We start from the raw sequence: 20,912 nt of genomic DNA on the forward strand, positions 1-20,912 counted from the left end.
TATTATCAGAAAAGTTTCCAGCACAGATTCAAACCCCACACTGAAGTTCAAACGGAGTCCATAGGTGTCCCCAATGTCTTACGTACTTAAATTGTGAAATTGATCCATTAAAGACAATTTTGGCATTTCCCTACTGGAACCAAAATCTTCTCATCTTTCGAAGCTCAGCCACCTTTGGCCTCAGCTTGATTATATTTTTTTCTTTCCTCAAAGATTTTTCTGTCTGCTGAGAAGCTGTAAAAGACAATGCATAAGGAGAATGTATGATGGGTAAAGCCTAAGTCACACAGAGGCTGAGTTTGAAATACATGTTCTGTCTTTTAATCTGTCCACTTCTGGCATTGTGAAAGTCTCTCCTCCACAATAATCTCTTAAGTACTTTATTTAATGCTGATTCTTAGAGTTAACTGGTACAAACAGTGCAAATATCTTGGCTAAGTGATAGTTAGCAAGTCCTGTTACACATGTGGGTTCTTTACAGTACATAGAGCAGTGGGGGAGGATGGCTGGGGGCTGTACCTGCCTCAAAAATGCCTAGTTACACAAGAAATATTGAACCAGTCCAGAAATTTTCTATCTTCAAATTAACAACAACAACAAAAAAGAAATCCTGAACTGAACCCGAGCAGCATGCAGGAGTTCTGCTGAATACAATACTTGCCGTGTCCTGAAGCAGTGCCTAAATGCAATTACAAATTGTATCCTGCCTTCTGGCTGATAAGAATGCATTTGAAACATATGATTACTTATCAGAAAGTTCTTATGAGAACTTCATTTATGGTGAAGAGGAGTGAGAATCTTTTTCCTTCTCTAACAGGGCATATTTTGTTGTGCTATTTTAAATAAATGCTATTGTGAAAGGAATGTAATTGTTAAGAGTGGTTATAAGGAGTCAGACCTTTGGTCAAAACAACCCTGCGATTACAGTGTGTGGGATTTGGTTATAAACTGCCAGCAGTTTTGACAGCACCTAATAGTTCATGGTGAATTCCTCTTTGTGATCAAACTAGTCCAGATTATCTTCTTGTGTCAGACTGAAGGTTTCCTGAGAGATTTGGCCCATCACAGATTGTAAAGAACCTTACTAAAATGTCTACATTTATATATATGCTAAAACACAGGGATTTTATTAGACTAGTAAGGATTTTTAAAATAGTAAAAATAAATTATGTTCCTGAGGGTCCGGCTCATTTCTCCTTCTTGAGGATATTAAATGTCGGGGTCCCTCCCCCTGCCATGTAGTCCTGGGAGAGGGGCCCTGAGGGGACAGACATGGGGTTTCCTGAGCCCCTGGTCAGCCTTGTTCCCCATTGGTTGGTTTGTGTTCCCCTGCGCGGGCAAGGACCCTCAGCCCAGACTGTGAGGCTTCTTTGGCAGAGCTCTGGCCATGCGGCTGGGGAAATAAACATCTCTGAAACATCTAGCAAGAATCCGTCCATATATATTTCTTTTCCACGGGACTCCTGGTTTGATATATGCGTGTTACAGTAATCCCCCTGTAACAGATATTATCTCAGTTGTCCTTAGTTTCTTGCATAAAATATGGTTTTCATAAGTCACCAGAAATTCTGTTCTGCATGAAGTAATGGGGGACACCCCACTGAATAAGAATTTAAGTATTTTCTTATAGTTAGTGTTCAGTGTAGTGAGTTTCACTGCCTGATTCTGTAGTAGAAGAAATAGAGGTAATTTTGACTTCCACAAATTAGGTCCAGTTCCAGGCATTGCACGATTCAGTTGAACTCAGATTTGAGCTTTTTACAGCCAGTAATACCTTGTACTTCAGCTGAGACCTTCACTGTATCTACTTGGAAACTGCAGTTTTTACCCCGTCTGTGGTTGGTTGTATCTTACAGCTGTGTTTCTTGGAAGTACCTCATGGCATTAAAATTGTCCTAACTCAATTAATTGTAATAATGGTGAAATGGAACTCTATGAGACAAAGCAAGGAGATCAGACAGCTTAGAGAGCACAGCAATTTTGGAGCACTTCATCCTTTTCATAGCACTGCATGGTTTCCTTTCTCTCCTTCAGAGCTGACACTCAGGTGTCTGTTCTGCTTTGGTTTGTAATACATCTTCTGAGGCAAGGTGTGCCAAAGAACTCCTCCTGATGTAGAGATCAGAGCCAGGACCTATCAAATGTGCTAATGAAAACACCTCAAAATCCGTTTAGTTCATAAAAGAAAAAATCTCTCAGCCAACAATAGTTTTCAGGTAGAATGCAATGCAAGGTGGTTGATGTCTCTACAGCACAAATTAATGCTTTATGAACTGGACTGAGTTCAGGAACATAAAAAGAAATGCACTGTGCTGCAGTGCAGTGAGTTTTGAACCACCCTTTCAGGCAGTTTGCATTTGTAATCCTCCTTAGAATGTGAGATCCTTTTGCTCAGTTGTGGGAGTGTGTCTTGTTTGGTTCAGTCCGGGTCTCCCCTTTGGGTTTCGTGTTACTGTACCATCCCAGTTTATACCCTCCTGGTTTTGTGTTCATAACCCTGCTTTCTCTATTTGTCTCCTCCCAGACCCCTGCCAATCGCTCCGGCACCCCTCCCAAGCTTCTAGAAAGTTCTGGCAGGGGCGTTGAGTGATTGGTCTTGGGGAGAGGATCCCTCCCTTCCTTTCCTAAGATAGGTTCCCTTGTGTGTCCTTCATCCCGCAGACCCGTCCTTCTCCTTCCCTGATTCGATGCCTTTGTCATCCCTCCCCTGTCGCCACCCCCCCATAAAACCCCTGGTAGGCGTGTTCAGGGTTGCTCATTGCTGGACACCCCCGGGGCGTGAGGTTCCCTGTTCGGAGACACAATAAACCTTCTGGACTTTATCCACAATTGAGCCTGCCTCCTTCTTCCACCACCTGCCTCTATTGCCTCAGTCCTGTGGAAGGACCCACGAGCCAGACCTCTGGTCTCCCGGATTCCGGAGGCTGGCCCCCGCAGCCTGCTGCGTCCAGAGCTGACCGGGCAAAGTGGGAACTGCTCCAAAAAGGACGCAGAGGCACTCAGTTACATTTAACATGGCAAATAAGTTCAGACATTCGATTCTAAAGTTAACTTTTCATAGAGTATCAAAGTGCTGCTAGTAAATCCAAAGTACTCAGTCTAATGCATAATGAAGAGCTGTAATGCTCTGAATAAATCCATTACTGAAATGTATACTGTAATGAAGGTATAACTCATTAGTGTTTGCCTGACTTAGTTTATATGGTTAATATTAACAGCCATGTAAGCAACATTGCAAACACTCAAAAATCCCAAATATTTCTGAATGAGGATTGAGAAAATATTATCTATAAAGTGCACGTTAGATAATCTGTGTCTGCAAGTGGAAAATATAGCTTCTTTCAATTTTTTTTCGTTTTCTTTTTTTGTACACAGCAGAGTAATAGAAAACCTCCTAAAAGCTCTTCCTAAAAGATCATATGACACTAGTTGGAATTTAGTCTAGCAAAAGTGCTTCTCATGGTACGTAAGGAAGTGTGATAACCCGTTAAAACAGGAGAGAATACTATTAATCTCTATTAAAAAGACTAATGAAATGGAGTATGATATCCTGCCAGCTGTGGCTTAGAATTCTTCCTTCTTTCATTTGAATTAGAAACAGGAAAACCCATAATCAGAGCAGGGCATGGAAGTGGTGGAGAAGGAAGTAATTTAGAAGTGTTTTCTTTCATTTTTCAGATCTGAAGGACCTCAGGGATTCAGCTCTTGGTTTAAACAAGAGCAGCCATCTGATATGCTGTAGCTCTCCAGCAAAAGTCAAAAAGTCTGGGCTGTGGGAATAAAAAGCACATGTGGTTTTTTTTCCCTTTAGACTCATTTTGATCTTTAACATGTAGGAATTTACTAATCCAGGGAGATTTCTTCCATGTTCCATAGTAGATGAGTTATATGGGTGCATCAAAGGGCTGATCCTGCAGCTGTGAAATTCAGCATGAATAGTTTATGCACCTTTCGGTCATGGCACTTCATGGTTCTTTCCATCTTCTATGGCATTAGAACAGATACTTAAGTGATTCTGGGCCTCAACTGGCAGCCAGTACAAAATGCTGATGTTCAAACTGTTCCCCCACAAAAAGTCGTAACACCACTCCTGAGCATATCCACACTGTGCACTCTGAAGTGGACAGACCAAATATCCCAAAGGGAAATGGCATATGTTGTTGCAGTCCTGTGGCAATGCCAGAGGTGTAAGATTTACTGTGGTTGTCAAATTTTGCTTGTTTGGTATTTATTCAGCTACTCTGGATTAAGTATATCGTTGCTCTGCAAAGCCCCAGTATCCCATATTTCGTATCAAAATATACCTCAATGTATAGTGCTCAAAATAAAGATCTAACACCACAGGTCAACTCAACCTACGAAAAGGTGCACCAAAAAAAAGCCTTGGGGTCCCTGAACACATTTCTGTGAGACAGTTTGTTGGGTTTCACACCTTGTTACTAATGAAGTTTAGGGGTGTATTCCTACTCCCATGCTACAGCTTTCCTGATGACAGGTGCATAGAAATACCTGCCTAATGCCAGTCAGTGGAGCTCACGTTTGGGCTGGGTCACTTCTGTGACAGGGTACTTTACAACCAGGGCCACCAAGGCCAACAGCTGCACAGGGCTCGTCATGGAAGTTGTTACAGACCAAGGGGCCTACCACTGCAGAGCTTACCAGTCCTTCTCTTGAAGTTAAATATCAAAATTTAATTAAATATTAAATAATTCTTATATAATTTTGTGGCAAAACCCTGGGGCAGGCGGGACAGTAGGGAGCAGGGGAAGGAAGACCTGGGGGTGATCTTGCAAATGTACTTAATGATACCTGCACATATCTAACAGTCAATAGAGAACAGAAAAAGCCACTCATGTTCTAATATCCTTTTACAGGTCATCACAGTAGCTGTGCCTATATGAAGATGTACATCTGTGGGGTTTTCCAGCTCAGTTGGCAAGGGATGCATGTACCTCATGAAAAGAAAAATCAATCACAGATAAGTGTTCCCCTTTTGTAATAAGCTGAGCATCATGTCAGTGCTCAGAGCTATGAACATTTATTTCACTTTATTATTGCAACAGAACACCAAATTAAGATTTTTGGATAATTTTTTTTTTTATATATAGTGACAAGTAATCCCTGACTAAAATGTATTTGAGAAGACATTTATTTTATGAGCATTCAAAAAGAGAATGTGTTTCACTGAAATGTTGAAGCAGAATGTAGGAGCTGATTAGACATGCCTGCCATGTGGCCTAGGCATGACCTTGAAGAACTTGGGGGATTTGGAGAGTTGTAATGCTACTGACATTATACCTGCCAATGAGGTAACTCAGAAATCAAAACTATACACACCACTTGCTTTCAAGTTCGGTGTCTCATCTTTTATCTAAAGTATGATTAGGAAAACCAACAGCAACCCCCTCCTTTCCAAAAAACCAATCAACCACCTCTGCAGCTATATAAACTTAAAGATGTTTATCTTGAGCAAAATGTTTTTCTCTGATGAATAACCAGCATAATAATTTGTCTTTCCTTTTAGTGGTTTTTAATTCCACTCAAATTTGAGCTTCTGATACAAATTGTTTAGATCAAAAAGTAAACTTGTATTTCTAATGGATTACTTGAGGAGCAGAACAGGCAATAAAATGACTAATGGAGAGGAATCTTTAAAAATTGCAAACTGACCTTTGAAATGTCAGAATTTGGATGTTTCCTGTAATCAGCATTCTGTGATAAATGAGAGCAGTAAATGTAAAGATCCTTGGTTCAAAGTGTGTGTAATCGAAATCCAATGAGAGATCAATGGCCTTTTGGTGACCTTTTCTGAAAAGGTCAAATGACAACATTTATGGGAAACTTTTCATGTGCTTGGAGGATGATTATAAATGGGTTTATTGCATTTCAGTGTTTTAGTTATAGAGGAAAACTGCCTATTTGTCTGAGGTCTATATATTTGTATGAGGATGTATGTCAATGTCAGTCATTCACCCTTGTAGGTGTGTCAATTTTATACATAAAAATATGTATACACGCACCCTGACATGTATTATTTGAAATTTTAAGTTAATATTGCTATAAAATAACATAAATGGGAGAAATGCTACTTCAAACATATAAAATATCACCTAGTTGTTTTTAAGGAAGGCAACAGGAGGATCTAAGATGACTGCAGTGGAAAATTGGTTCCATTCTGCCAACAGATTGGAAATGAAATAATCAACAAAAGCCCCCTATCACATAATCATAATCCACAAGACACTGTAGTAAGTGATGGAGAGTAAGTCTCCCTCTCAGAGGCACCTTTTATGAATAAATCCAGGGCCTTTTTTTCTGAGTAGCTGTTGGAGAATGTTTTTATGCTGATCTTACACACCAAAATGTCTAAAACGATCCAAAGTTAAATTAGAGACCATCATCACCAGATCACCAACTTTTTGATGTCTGCCTTGCAGTTTTGTATTTCAAATTATGAAAAAATGCTATTTATTTGTCTGAATGATTGATACAATTTTTTTTTGCTGAAATTGTATATGTATATTCAACTTTCTGTGAGGGCCCGTACTACCTGATTTTCTTTTTATCTCTGTGAAAATTTATTCTTAGCGATATCTTCCACCTTTCTGTGGAAAAGAATTGCTTATGAGCTCTTACATTTCATTACAAAAGCTTCATATGCTTGTAGCTTAAGCATAATTACTTAAAAAAAGTCAGTTATTACATCAGTCTTATCATTAGTTACTGGGAAGTCATGTAGACACCAGATCATCCCCATAGAAATACTCTCTTATCACTGAGGAATGAAAATTTGCACTTTTGGGCAACAGGTAGTTGAAGCATAGGACATAAATCCACAGGAACACAGTTTTAGGAGTTTTACTGGCCATGGAACAGTTTGCTTCCTTGATGGAAATTCAAATGGAGGGCTGAGAGCCCAGCTCAGTTCTTCTCTCCTTTTGCATCATTCATCATTAATGAACCAACACGGATAAAGATATAATTACTCTGATCATAGTAAACAGGTTTGATGGCTCTGGTGACAAGTAACCTGCACAAATGCTCCTTGCTCTACTGGTTCTGTCCTTGTTGAAAGAGTAGAAATGGGTGAAGAGGGAAAAAGAAGAGATTTAGCAGTGTGAAGTATCAGCTGTACCTGGACATAGAAATAAGTCTGTGGAAGGGTAAGCAGTTTTTACTGTGACCCCATTCAGAGCTGAACTGCAGTTTAAATTAACTGAAAAGGGCTCTTTCCATATGAGAAAATAGAACTATGTCTTAAATGGCGTATTTCATTGATATGCAAGTATATAATGCCAAATTGCAGTGTTAAAATCACAGGGTCTCTGATCTGTAAGTGGCCTGTTCTATTAATATTTCTTTGCAGTATGCAGCACTAGCTATTTCTGGAACTATCCTAAACTTAAATATGCCAGCTATTATTTCATACCATTATTCTGCAACCCGAAGCTGGCGCTGCAAGCTGTGATGTGCCGTGTTTTCATCTGCATTACCAGATAATTTGATATCGCAGGAAGAGGGGAGCTGGAGTCTCATCTTTCCGACATGGCTGAGTGATGCATTTTCTATTAAATACAATCAGGTGAAACCGGCCAGGAATATCCTATCTCATGATTACTATAACTTGTGATTAAAAGATGGGTTATGTGGAGACAGCGTTGTCACAACCTTTCTTTGAAAGAGGAACTGCATAGCTTTAAATTCAGGCAGTATACACAGCACGTCAAGCTGTTGTCTTTCAAAGTGGTGAAAGGAATTGGTGCCTTTCTTAATAGTTTTGGGCTTCACAATGAAATGAGCTTTCAGTAAATGACTCCTCTAGTAATAGTGTGGATGAAAAAAATAAATTAGAAGAGCAGAAGTCAGTGAATAGTTAGGAATGCAACCATTTATTCAATTACTTTTGTACTTTGGGTATATTTTCAGCCCTGAGTACAAAATGCCTTCATTGTACTAAGGAGATTTGCATTTTCATTTACTGCGCATAACAAACCTCTATAAACCTTTGTGTTTTGCCAAAAATAACAAATGCCAGAACCTTGCGAGTTCCAGTCTCTTGTTTAAACAAAAAGGGATGAATGTATTAAGACCTTATCTATCACAAAATTAGGTACTTTAGCATTAACACAGGAGTTAATGTTAGCAGTTATACATAAGATGGCATGTTTGGGCATTAAGTCCTTGGACTGACATGTCAGGTAAGGAGTAGATATTCAGAAGAATGCTTACTTTCTTCATGTGAGCAAGTGTTTTGCCCACACTTTTGTGTTTGTCTTTACAAATCTTAGTTTGTTTCTAAATATCAAAGTGGGAATTGGGTACACAGAGATGCAGATGGCGAACTTCGCTTTCAAAATTTAGTTTGCAAATATGTATTACATTCGTGGATACCAAGGTCAGGTCTCAGATTTAAAAATACCTGCCATGGTAAAATATTTGTCCTTCCAAAGTAGTGAAAATTGTTCAGCTGCCAATGGAAAAGATTAGTTCAGAGACATTTTTTGGTTGGCGTGTTTTACTGATGAAATCAGGATAATGATTGCTTGAGGAGATGCTCCAGCAGTGATATTTTGAAGTGAAGTGAATACAAAGAATTTTAAGACTACTTAAGAAGTGATAATGCGGTGAAACAGATTTGAAAGTCCTCAGGAAGTTGCCTCCATTGATACATGAGAGAACCTGATCTAACTTATCTAAGTTTTGATGTTTATTTCTTGTTCTCTTCTATTCTCTTCTACCTCAGTGAACTCAAACTGTTCATGATGCCCCATGTAAAACTTGTCTGTACTAGAATAAGCATCAGCTGTTTCATCAGCTGTGTGAGGCTGTTCTGGATTTTATGAACAAATCTATTCTGGTCAAAAAGGTTTCTCTTGGGCTATCAGAAGCTGCCTAATGTAGCAATAATGTGCAATTTTCTTTATGAGTTTATTTTTTTAAAGGAAGTGTATGGGCCTTGAGTTAAGATTTCTCTCACAGAATCAGAGGGTCCAGACAGTATTAGAAAGTGTATGTTTGGTGGAAATTCACCTAAAGAGACAAACCCCACCCAGCTGGCTGTCACAGCAAGTGTATCTGAAATATCACCAAATGCCATCATGCTGTCCTCCTGACACATATGTGTCTCTCCACTGTGGCCAAAGATGATTATTATGGTACACTAGGAGTTATGGTTGTTTTGGGAAGATGGTAAAGATCTGCCAGCTAGTATAAATATAATGTTTTTCTGCAGCTTTACCTGATAAAATTGTTCCAGTAGAAGAAAAAATGCTGTGGTAATTAATAAAGGAAACTTTCTATTTTCATTATATTTTCAATCGCTGAAAATATGTTTGGCACTTAGAAATGTCTCTTTCCAAAGAGAAAGGTAGCTTCAGGGTTTTTTTTCTTTCCAGTGGTTCTTCAGATACTTCCTTTTTGCAGGGGGGTTGGTTCCGAGTGCAGGGGAGCCAGCCAGAGTCACGACACGAACACCGATACAATTTGAGCATCGTGCTCCACTTTGTTCTTTAGTTACACCAACTTATATCTACTTTGCAAAACTTCACGCCCTATTCCCACGAGACGGTCTCTAAGCAGTGGGGGAGCCGACCAGTGTATAACTTTGCCAAGGATTTTCAAGGCTGCCTGTTGCCAGGTGTCTCCCAGGCCTGCCTGCAGCCTGAGGCCAGTTCAGGGGTTTTTCCACAGTAACCCTGGGTTGACCAGACTGTCATGGGGTATCATATGCCCCTGTTCCACAAGGAATCCCTCTGCACTTCCTTAAAAAGAATTTGTCATTATAATTTTCCCTTCATGAACAGAATTCAAAATGCTGATGCTACTGATGCCTTTTCCTGGTCTTAAAATCAAGAATCAAGCACGGTTAGAAGGGAGAAAGTGTAGCCATGCAAGTGGCTGCAGCCACCCTGACCCCTGAAGATCCAGCAGACACCAAGCTGTGGTGGTCAGGCACCGAAGCTTAATGCCTCACTCCGTGGTTAGGGTGAGAGATCATAATCCCCCAGTTCCACAGTTTACATATTTTTATGTGATAGGTTCATGTTTTCCCCTCCCTGTTCCATGTATAAGTTTGTTAATATTCATTTACCCTAAATTAATATGTATTAATTCTAGAAAGTTCTGTTGTACTTGACACCCCATTGGCTTCTTCCTTAAGTCCCCTATGTGTTGTTCCCATTGGTTCTTCCATGCCCTCAACCCTCTCTCCTGTCACGTATCCCATTTGCTGTATCCCTTATCCCCACCTTTCCTATCCCCACTATAAAATCCCTAGACCCTGTCAGATATTCAGCTTTCTGTCTCTTCCCCCCATTGTTTCATCTCAATAAACCTTCTGCATGCCTTCACACCCTGGTCAGGGACGGCTCCCTTGGGTGAGGAGCGCACCCCTGTCTACCTGCGCTTTTGTGAGTGTCTGTGCCTGCTGTAGTGCTGTCGGGTTGTGGCTAGACCCCTGAGCTCTCTTTGAGCTAACATGCAAAAAACCTGACAAGAAAGGGGTTTTACCTCAGTATTTATTTTAAGGATCCTTAGGTGCAGGTGGAATGTGCTGAAATGCACCCCGTGATACACACACACGATAGATCTGGTATAACATTATAGGTTTTACTAGTTAGCATCTCTATCAAAAATTCCCCAATGAGTGGCTCCAATGAGCCCCCCTCCTCAAGGAACCTTCCCCTGGATGATTCTATCTTAGTTTACAGAATGTGTTCTGGAGAGGACCTTGGGGTCTGGGGTTTCTAAGATGTTTGGTCTCCTAGCTTGACAAATAAGTCTAAGAATGTAGGCAAAAACCACTGAGAATACAAAAGCTATAAAAAGATATATAAAAGGGGTATAAAAGAAAAGGCAAAAAATCACTATGGCATCACTACCAAATTTCAGCTTTGTAGAAATAAACAATTTGTGTTCATTTAGCACAGTCCTTGCTATAGAAAGTGCAGACACCTATAGGTATGTGATGACTTGCTCTTTGGAAGGATATTTGGAAAAACGTATTCAGGAGATGCACTGAATTCTCTCAGGACCACTTCTTAAATTTGATCCAAAGAAAAATTTCAGAAAAGAAAAGAAATACTTCCTGGCTGTTTTTATGCTTTTTCCTCTATAAGCACCAGACTCAGCTCAGCTTGGGAGGGGAACATCAGCCTTATGTGATATAACTTTTCCATTAGTGCAGAACAGTTGAAGAAACTCTTGAACAACTTTTTTGTTTAGCACATGGAAAAGATAAGGCCAACACAAAGGGAAAATGGCCAAACACATCAACACCACAAAAAGCTGCTGCTGCCATCTCTTTTCAGCTAATGTTACTATATACATGCATCTCTGCATGGGTTTTTGTCAGTTCTGGAGGGTGAAAGTCAGTTCTGGTGGGTTTTATTCAGGTGAAAGGCAAAAGCAAATTCTCCAAAAACTGTTAACCCACAAGGTTTGTGCTTGGCTAAGGGCAGGTGACATCTCAGCACAAGTAGAACAGTACAACAGAACACCCCTCTGTAATCAGAATTAAGCACAAGCAATATACTTTAGTGTGCAAGGAACTGCAGCTGTTCTTCTAAGTTTTAATCTCCATTCCTGAACTACCAATGTCCAAACAGGCAATAAAAGTGACCTTCCCTAGCTTGTGCTTCTCATTACTGAAGGTGAAAAATGACAAGGCAAACAAAAGAAGTGGTTAGAAATCATACTGTCACGACTGATACAACTGGTTCATTTGACACTTGTACTGGAATCTGATTCAGAAAAGACAGCTACAGAGAACTAGGAAACATGGACAAAGTTAGGAGACACTGTATAGCTTTAGGAAGGGAAAAGGAGGTTTCTTAACACATTTATCTTTCCTTGGACAGGCCATAAGCAATGCCTATGCAGTCACGTATTGCTGAGGCAGGTGGCCATACAGGTCAGGCTGCTGAGGGGCTGCCAGCAGAAATCACAAGGATTAAGGCTTGGAGGACTGTGGACTGCTGCAGTCTGATCAGTGACTAGTGGAGGCTGATAAAACGCTGCAAATTACTGTGTGTGAGATTTATAATGGTTTTCTTCAAGTACTCCAAGTTCAGACCTGGCAGTTGAGTGCAGGAGGCAGGTGTTTGACTGCTCCTGTGCTTTGAGACCAGGATGGTGATAAACAGCCTGACATAAAACGAGCAGCGCTGGATTCAAACAGGGTTCATGGCAGACAGAGATACAGTTGCATATTATATGGGGGTTGAGCAATTTATTGAAGATTCAGAGCTCGAGTTCTGACATTGAGATATCAATCACATGAGATTAATGTTGAGGGGTGTTTGCTTTCTTCCTGCAGATAAACATCTCCCCTGAATGAGTTGAGAGATTTGCATGTAAATCTGCTCTGTACCTTAAATATGAGTCACAGGCTTTTCTTTTCTGCTTTGTCATGAAAAGTATACTTAAAATATACTTGTATATACTTTATAAAAAGTATATTTGTGTATAGTTTATATATGCTTGTATATACATAAAAATATGTTTAAATCTCAGCTTGGGTACATAGGTAACTGGAGTGGTCTTTCTTGTACAAAACATACTGAGAAATTTTTTCCTCAAGTCTGCTGTTACTTTAAATATTCCATCCTTAAGATGTACCATTTAAAATCTCAGTTGTTCTTCTGAGGCTGGGATGTACTCAGACAGTATAATGCATCAGGCTTGGTGGATGCTGAATCTGAATGTAAAGGAAAATCAGATGTTTAGTCTTTCTATCCATGTAAAATTGTGGCATCAGTGAGCTGAAAATGCGGTAGGATGAAATTTAACTTTTCCATTTGTTCAGGGCTGTTTCTGCTTAGAATTGAGAAAGTCTTACTTTTCCATTATATGTTACTACAATTCTTAAATTTTCTCTTTAAATAATTGATTCTGTATTTTATATTTTTATTTTATATTTTATCTGTGTACCCAATAGAGTATTTGAAGCATGAGGCATTCTCTTAAAGTACTCAGCTGTAGAAAACAGAAGCTATTACTAGATTAGCTGTTAAGAACACTGACATCCATATTGAACCACAGATAATAAAAATAAGTTATTCTAAATTGTAAAAAGTATGGTAAATTTCATTGATATAAAACCTAGTAAATGGCATTGTTATATAATGGCAATTAAAAAGCACTATAAAGAATAAGGTCTGTTCCAAAGGCTGTCTAGATGAGAAAAACAAATGTTCTGTAAAGGAAACATACAATGTACATGGAAAGAAGATAATATTCCATTATTTGATATACAGTCCTGGAGAACACACAGCATAAGCAGATCTTTCTGAAAGCTTCCGTAATTTGAAACTACACCATGGAGGTATCCAGGTGAGTGAGAAAATCTATATACGGATCTGAGACACTGGACTGAAAAGTGTATTTAGCCTCTTCCACCTAGTTCAGTAAGATGGATTATGAAAGCCAAAAGCAAAGAAAACTGTGTGGCTCATTTAATACGAAGATTTCTGTACCTCCTCCTGATCTTTCTCTTGGCGCATATTTGTCTTGCTGTCCCAATTGCCTGTGTTCTCTCACACACTTAATCAACAGTTGAGTTCTCCAACTTCTCTGCCATCTTCTGAGGACTTTGAACTGCACCCTTCTGGCCACTGACAAAGGACTTGGGACTCCAAAGTCCCTTTCTATGGCTGTATGTGAAGGTACTTCATCTCCCTTTGGTTGTTGTTTAATCTGGTCTGTTTCTATAATTCATGCAGAAACTTTATCTCCTCTTGTGCCCAAGAGATGGTGAATGGATATAATTTTTCTGCAGCCTCCAATTCCACCCACCCTACTATCTCTTTAAGACCCTAAGGATTTTTTACTTAATTCTCTTTTCATGTATCATGATCATTGTCTTGACTTCATGCCATTAATTACTACTATACATCTTTATTGAACGTTACCATCTGAAAAGGGAATGCAGAAAATCATTGTGGGCCTGCTCACAAATGTACTTAGTTAAATGTAATCTTTACATTTGATTTTCAGTGGATTTAGAATTACAGGTGATCATTTTCCTTCAAAATAACTTTACCACTAGGAAACTCTAGCTAGGATTCCCGGGAAAGTTATTATGTTATTTTCTGGATCAGTCTTGAAGTTCTTTGTTCCAGTAAATCCCTGGAGGCTGGATAACTAAAGGAGCTTTGGGTTAGCTGTCTGAAACTAATGGCATTAAATCAATTGCTACAAGAATATATTTAGGCTGAGCATTAATAATATGGGGAGCCTGGATGACATAATGATGGAGCACTGGCCTGGGATTTGGGATGTCTGGACTGTGATCTTGGCTCAGCCCGTAACTTGCTGGGCAACCTCCGGAAAGTCACTTTACTTTTGCCTTATTAAAAAGTTTCATGTGGAAAGTGCTTTGAACTCTTCTGATGGCAAGTGTTATGCCAGTGCCATATATTTTGTAACCACATAAGTGAAATCTGTTAAATGCCAAGCAGAATTAAAGTGGTAAGTGCCTGTGGCTAGAGAGCCTTTCATGGACACTGCTCAAGCCTCCTGTCAAATCTGTGTTTCTGAAATAATCTTGTAGGAGAAGTGAAAGGAGCAGGAAGATGCCCAAATAGCCCTTTATACTGATAAGACTTGTTTAATAATGACAAATTGTACAATATAAGATGCAATGAGAAGGATGTATCAAGTGGGATTCTGCAGGAGTTATTCTGGTTATTGCAGTATCAGCCTTTTCATTAGGGCACAGAATACGACACTCCAGGAAAGAATAGGGAGATTATCAATGATGGAGAGTGCTAGGATACTGTTTTAGATAGCAATTTTCCTGATAGGTACCACTGAGAAAGCTAACATACTTCATACCACTTTTTTTTCTGTGAATCAGAGTTCAGTTCTCAGTAGGAAGATCAGCTGCACATGAACATTGGAAGAGAAGCAGGATTTGGAGCTACAGCAGGAGAAGAAATCATCCCAGGGGAGCTAAGCAACATTTGACTTGTGAAATTGGGTGGACTTGGTCTCTCTTTACTGGGAGCTATGAAAGAGGTGAATCAAATAGAGGCATCAAAAATTATCTTTGAGAAAGTATGAAGGATTTATGAAGTCCTAGATCCTGGAAATGAGTAAATGCAGTCCTTATCTTTAAAAAGAGGGAAAAGGAAGTTCAGAGGAATTACAGATCAGCAAGCCTTTCCAGAAAAAAATACTGAAGAAACAAATAATTTTTAAGGAGAAAACCCAAAGCCAGCACAGAACAAAATGAACCAAGGAACTGGAAAACAACAAAGGTCTGTCAAAAGCAAATTATCCAAGTTTCAAACCTGTTTTTTTTTCTAGAAAAGAAGAGTGTCTATAGTAGAACTGGCCAGAGTGGTGCACTTTGAGCCTTGTAAGCATAACATGGCAGCTTCCAAAGTAGACTGGGAAAAGTGCATCTGTAATTAAACTGCCCTAAGCTTGATACAGAACTCTCTGGAAAGCCTCCTTCACAGAGGGTATTAATGACTCACTGCCAAACGCTCAAGCAGGATCCCGTGTACTCTGGATGCAGCAGTAAATTCTTCATCAGTAACTTGCATAATGAAGCAAAGGTTATGCTTAGTAAATATGCAGACCATACCATCCTAGGCAGATTCAGGCATATTGGGAAAATAAGAATTTTTTTTCCAATAACTTTATAATTTAGAGAAATGGTCTGAAAAATAGAGCAGAGTTGAATTAAGGACAAATATGAACTGTACAATGCTGACCAACAATATGATTGTACAAGGACAGCCAGCTGTGACAGTCCAGAATACACTGGGTGGTGAAACTGCAGGGGAAGATCTGAAGCTATTACTGGGCATCATTAGTGGAAAGAAACGGTGTCAAGCTGTTGAGCAAAACACAAGCACTCACTGGGTACGCAAGATCAGGCAATGGACTCTTCTCTCTGGTGACCAGTGACGGGACCTGAGGGAATGGCTGGAGCTGTGTCAGGGGAGATTTAGGTTGGATATCAGGAAAAGGTTCTTCTCGCAGAAGGTGGTCAGGCACTGAGCAGGCTCTCCAGGGAAGGGTCATGGCCCCAGGGCTGACAGAGCCCAAGGAGTGTTTGGACAACACTCTCAGGCATGTGGTAGGATTGTTGGGGTGTCTGTGTAGGGCCAGGAGTTGGACTGGATGATCCTTGTGGATCTGTTCCAACTCAGAATGTTCTATAAAAGAACAAGCCCTGCAGGGTAAGTGAAGGTGCTCTGGTGAAATCTGATGTCCAACACTAGGCTCCATGGAAAATAACACCAGAGACTGGCAAGTGCAAGGCAATGAGAATGACTACCACTGAGGATTTAATGAACTGCTGTTATTTCATCTAAAGAGGAAAGAAGACACAGGTGCTACAGGATAATTGCCTTCCAACTGAGAAGAGACTGCTGCAAAGGTAGGAAGCAATTTTTCTCTGTGTCCAAGTGAATGAGACATAGAGTAATAAGCTAAACCTGAAGCGACCGATTTAGATTAGACATTAGGAAAAAGTTTCCAACAGCATGGGTAGTTCAAGGTGAGAACAGAGTCTGTGCTCTCTACAGGCAATTTCTGTAATAGGAAATTTTTAAGAACAGGTTGACCCAATGTCTGAGTGACCTCTGCATAGCTGACTCAGCCCCAGTGCAGCCTTACTATCCACGATCCTACTTCTTCTTGTTGAGGGCAGACCAGAAGGTGCAACAGCCACCTGGGATATGGCATTTTGGGCTTTTGTTCCAGGAATTGTAATTTTTTTTTTTCCCATCTGGTACATGTTTTGCCTTCTGCTTCTCTTGCTCTCTCAGTGTAATTTATATACAGCTAGTCTATGATAGTTACATTAGAAGGGGAATGTAAATAAAAGGGGTGAGAAAAATATATTAATATTTGTAAAGTACTTTATGAGCCCAAGTGAAAGGCAGTATATAAGCACGAGCATTATTATGGGAAATCAATGAATAAAGTAATAAACCAAATTGAATAAAAAATGAAACAAACCCCAAAAAACTGCTATACTCTGCACATAAACCCCATAAAATACATATAAACCTTAAATAATAACAACCCATTTTCAGGAGTTTCTGGTTTTCGTTGGTTTTTTTAAAATTAATTAAGTCTTTTTCATTTACCAAAGTTCAAACAATTAATCACAGGCCTATGTAATCAAAAGTAGAGTTTATTTCCTATTACCTATTCGCATTGCAATCCCAGCATTTGAGATGATTACATACTATATATAAACACACACCTACTATGTAATCATTTAAAGTGCTGTGAACAGTGTATAGGTAGTTCAAAACGAACACTGTGCGTGCAGCATAAAGCATTAATAGCATTCCAAAGTATGTCACATCATGAGAAAGACTATTCTGTTCCTGAAATGAATTTGACTTATTCATTAGTGAGATGAAGAAAGCTGATTACAGTGAACTATTTTCTTTTACATCAAATAAGGGATAAACTTACCCTAAAGATTTGGGGTTTTTTCCTTGAAGAAATAGACATGTTTTAAAGAAGATTGTGTTTTTTGAGGCAGCTGCAACCGGTCAATCATGCTTGAATCCTATGGCACTATTTTTGTTGGGTTTACTTTAGCAGATCATTTAAAAATGACCTATTCAACTTCATAGCAAATAAATAGGGATTTCTTATTTCTGCAAGTTTCTCTGGTACAGGTCCATCACTCTTTGGATACTTAAAGAAGCAATAAAGATGCATAAGAGTTTAACTAAAGAATTTTTTTAGTTGGAGTATTAATGAATAGTTCAGGCAACAGGGTTTGGAGGGAAATGTAGAGGATCATAGCTTATTATGAAGAAATGCATTAATCAGAAAGAAGGGAGCCCAACAGTCAACATTTACTTGTTCATTAATGTTTGCAGGATATGTAAAAATACATAATATTGCAAATAAAAATGGTGTGAACAGCCTGTTCTTTTCCTTTCATAGCCAGGTTATTCAAATTTGCATTTTGTCTAATGCTAATCCCAACTGTAACTGGAAACAGCTCCAGATGCAGCAGCAGCTTAAGAAGGACATTGAGGTAGTTTATGAAATGAATTAATGAGAGTGAATAGTGTATTCTACCTTTGCAAGTCCTTTCATGCAAGGCTCTTGGAGCAATTAATAAATATCACTGCACTGCTGAAACAGAAGAAACTGTTGCTGTATAAAATTCTCAGGGGTAGGCCCTACTGACACCTGGTGTAGTGACTGGGCATCTAGTGACCAAGTCACCTTAGAAAAGGAGACTTCAACACCTGACTTTTGACAAATTTTTAAGTATTTAGATGCTTTCAATGCATTCCAGTTTTCTTTATTGAAGAAGATACAAGCACAGAGAGCTTGGTTCTGTTCTCTTACCCAGCTGGGAGCTGTTGACACCAGCAAAGCTCAAATCCATGATGTGCTGAATGTCTTTGTAAAATAATCAGTAGGAAATGGAGAAAATGGAGATACTGTGTACCTGCAGCATCTGACAGGATTTACAGGGTCAGAATTAGGCCCAGAAATAGGACATAAAGAAAGTAATGTAATTATGACAGATAATCAAGGCTATACTATGCTTTTACTACCTTCCTGCAGTCACAGATTATTAAAATCCAGGGTAGGATTTGGAGGAAAACAACAAACCAATTAGCTTTTAAGGATAAGTGAAGTAACCAAACATAACATTTGGGCTATCTGGGATTTTTCATGCAGAGAAACAACATTCCTTGGACACTTGACCCTGTGAAAAACCAAAAAGATTGAAGCAAAAGTAACAGTTATTCCAAAGAGATCATATTATTTGCAACAGTATTGTAAAAAGGAAGTGAAAAAAAGGAGAAAAAGCCAGAATTATTTACTTTGGTTTCTAACCTTAATTCCAAAATAAATAAATTACAAAACATCAGAGAAATTGCATTATTTTGGTGCCAAGAGGCTTGGACAAACCATTTTCCTTTCTTTTGTTTTCTTCTCAGATACTCTGGAAGGCTTGAAGAACTGTTTGAGCTGTTATGAGGTTGGTACTTTGCCCTCTGGAGTGGGAAGAAACAGGTCAGTTGTACGTGTTTATATCAAAGGAAGTTTAAAGATTTTCTTTTAAAAGAAAATTCATCCATAAGCCGTGGTGGCAGTGACCCCAGTAGATGCCAGGGAAGGGAGCCTGGAAAAGAAGAGGGGACTGCTGATATTTGATGAAGGGAAAAAGGAGTGAGGGAAAGGATTGATAGGCAAACATGGAGCAAGGTTGTTGCACATAGGTGTGGGAGCACTGATCAAGGGCCTGTTTCTTGAGACTGTACAGAACTTGGACTGGGTCACCACTTTTTGGGTAAAATTTCTACAAAGTATCAGTCTCTCAAGGAATGCAGTGGATTGTGGGAGCACAGTTGAGTTCTCAGCTGATGGAAACAGGCAGAGGAGATCTGCACTCTAAGTAATCTTCCAAGTGCCTGGGTTACTTAAAGTGAAATATAGTAAGACTTCTTGGCAGTATTTGGTGTTGGGCACTGATGCAGAGTACAACTTCTAAGAACTGATAGTTTCATCATTTCAGATAGTTCACTGGGATGCAATTTGGCTGGTCCAGCAGGTCTTGGCTCAGGACTTCACTGTGTTACATCATGTTCGTACCAGTTCTTACTCCTTGGCATTCATCAGTAGTTTGTGCCCTCTATCTGGTAAAGGATAGCAGGAGATTATCAAGATTAAATGGGTCAGCATCCTTGTCTGGAAGCTTGAAAGTTGCTGACCACTGCCTCAAATGGGATAGTCTCTTCCAGAGAGTAACTGGTTGTCAGATGTCTTCACATCTAGGCAGACAAGATTTGGGCTGTTGTTTGTCCTGTAGGTTAGAGCAGAGGTGACCTGTGCGCTGCTCGGGAAGAAATGTGGATGAGGGCTCTGGGACTTCAGCATGTCCTGATTTGTCTGGTTGTGAGTCTGAATACCTGATTCTGACAGAGGTGTTGGTGCATTTCTTTATGATCCGTTGTGATAGTCTAAAAATGACCATAAAATCATCTCGATCTGGCTCTGTTTTTATTGTCAGAACTGGAATTAAATGTCTTTGCTAAGACCTCTTCTGGACTTGATTTATGCAGAGAACACAACCAAAATTGATTGAATACAACAGGATTAATTTATTTGCCTCATGTTAGAACCTAATCCAAGACCCTCAATTATCTTTCAGTCAGTGTCAGTGAAAAATGGGGAAATACACTGTGACTTCTTAAACTAAGATGTTATTTCCCTGCATGTTCATTTAGACTCAAGTTCAAAAAAACTCCAGGAATCTGTGCTTAATATCTCTAAGTCAACTATTCCATCATGTCTCTAAGGAAAGACAGTTTTACAGTTAAATCAGAACATTTGTTATGAAGTATCAACATTCCCCATCAGTACATTTTGTCTAGTGCTTGCTTTAATTCCCAAAAGTGTAAAAGAAGGTGTTCCTATTTGATAATATTTGAATCAGATTCACAGTGAATCATTGTACTGCAGCACAGTCTTTTCCTTTTTTTTAAACTCTTTTGTAATTCCCAGTTACTTTGTAATGCTGACCCAGCTCCATCTATCCTGAATTCTGCTCAGATACGCAAATCTTGTGTCAGGACTCTGTGTTTCTAGTGATGCCCTTGCTGCTCTCCTGTGACACCACATCCTAGTGAAAGCAGTGTAGAGAGCAGATTAGCCAGGCTTTCTTTTGCTGCAAGGCAGAACTGAACAGTAAAGTACCATCCATGGGCTGCAGGGAACAAATAGGTTTTACCTTGGAGCTCATTTTTGAGGCTCTTCCCTACCAGTGCAACTGGAGAGCTGTCACTAGTGCAGCACTGGCTGGTGACATATGAAAGATGATCATATACTGTATTTCTTGGGGTTTTTTTCCCGCTGAGATGCACCTGAAGGCAATACCCGCCCTCTACTCTTTTCCTTCTATGCAA

The 20,912-nt window shown here is 39.5% G+C and overlaps 1 long non-coding RNA gene across 2 annotated transcripts in view; it reads left to right on the top strand.

The window, feature by feature from the left end:
• Window positions 1-12,443: 12,443 nt before the first annotated feature.
• LOC108448765 overlaps window positions 12,444-20,912 on the top strand; it is a 23,767-nt gene continuing 15,298 nt past the window's right edge. For both annotated transcript variants that reach the window (XR_001864786.1, XR_001864785.1), the window contains exons 1-2: window positions 12,444-16,393; window positions 18,945-19,020. This is a non-coding gene — a long non-coding RNA (uncharacterized LOC108448765). The remainder of the gene's footprint in view (window positions 16,394-18,944; window positions 19,021-20,912) is intronic.

The sequence above is a fragment of the Corvus brachyrhynchos genome, unplaced genomic scaffold (assembly GCF_000691975.1).
Source record: "Corvus brachyrhynchos isolate BGI_N302 unplaced genomic scaffold, ASM69197v1 scaffold98, whole genome shotgun sequence".
Lineage (NCBI taxonomy): Eukaryota > Metazoa > Chordata > Aves > Passeriformes > Corvidae > Corvus > Corvus brachyrhynchos.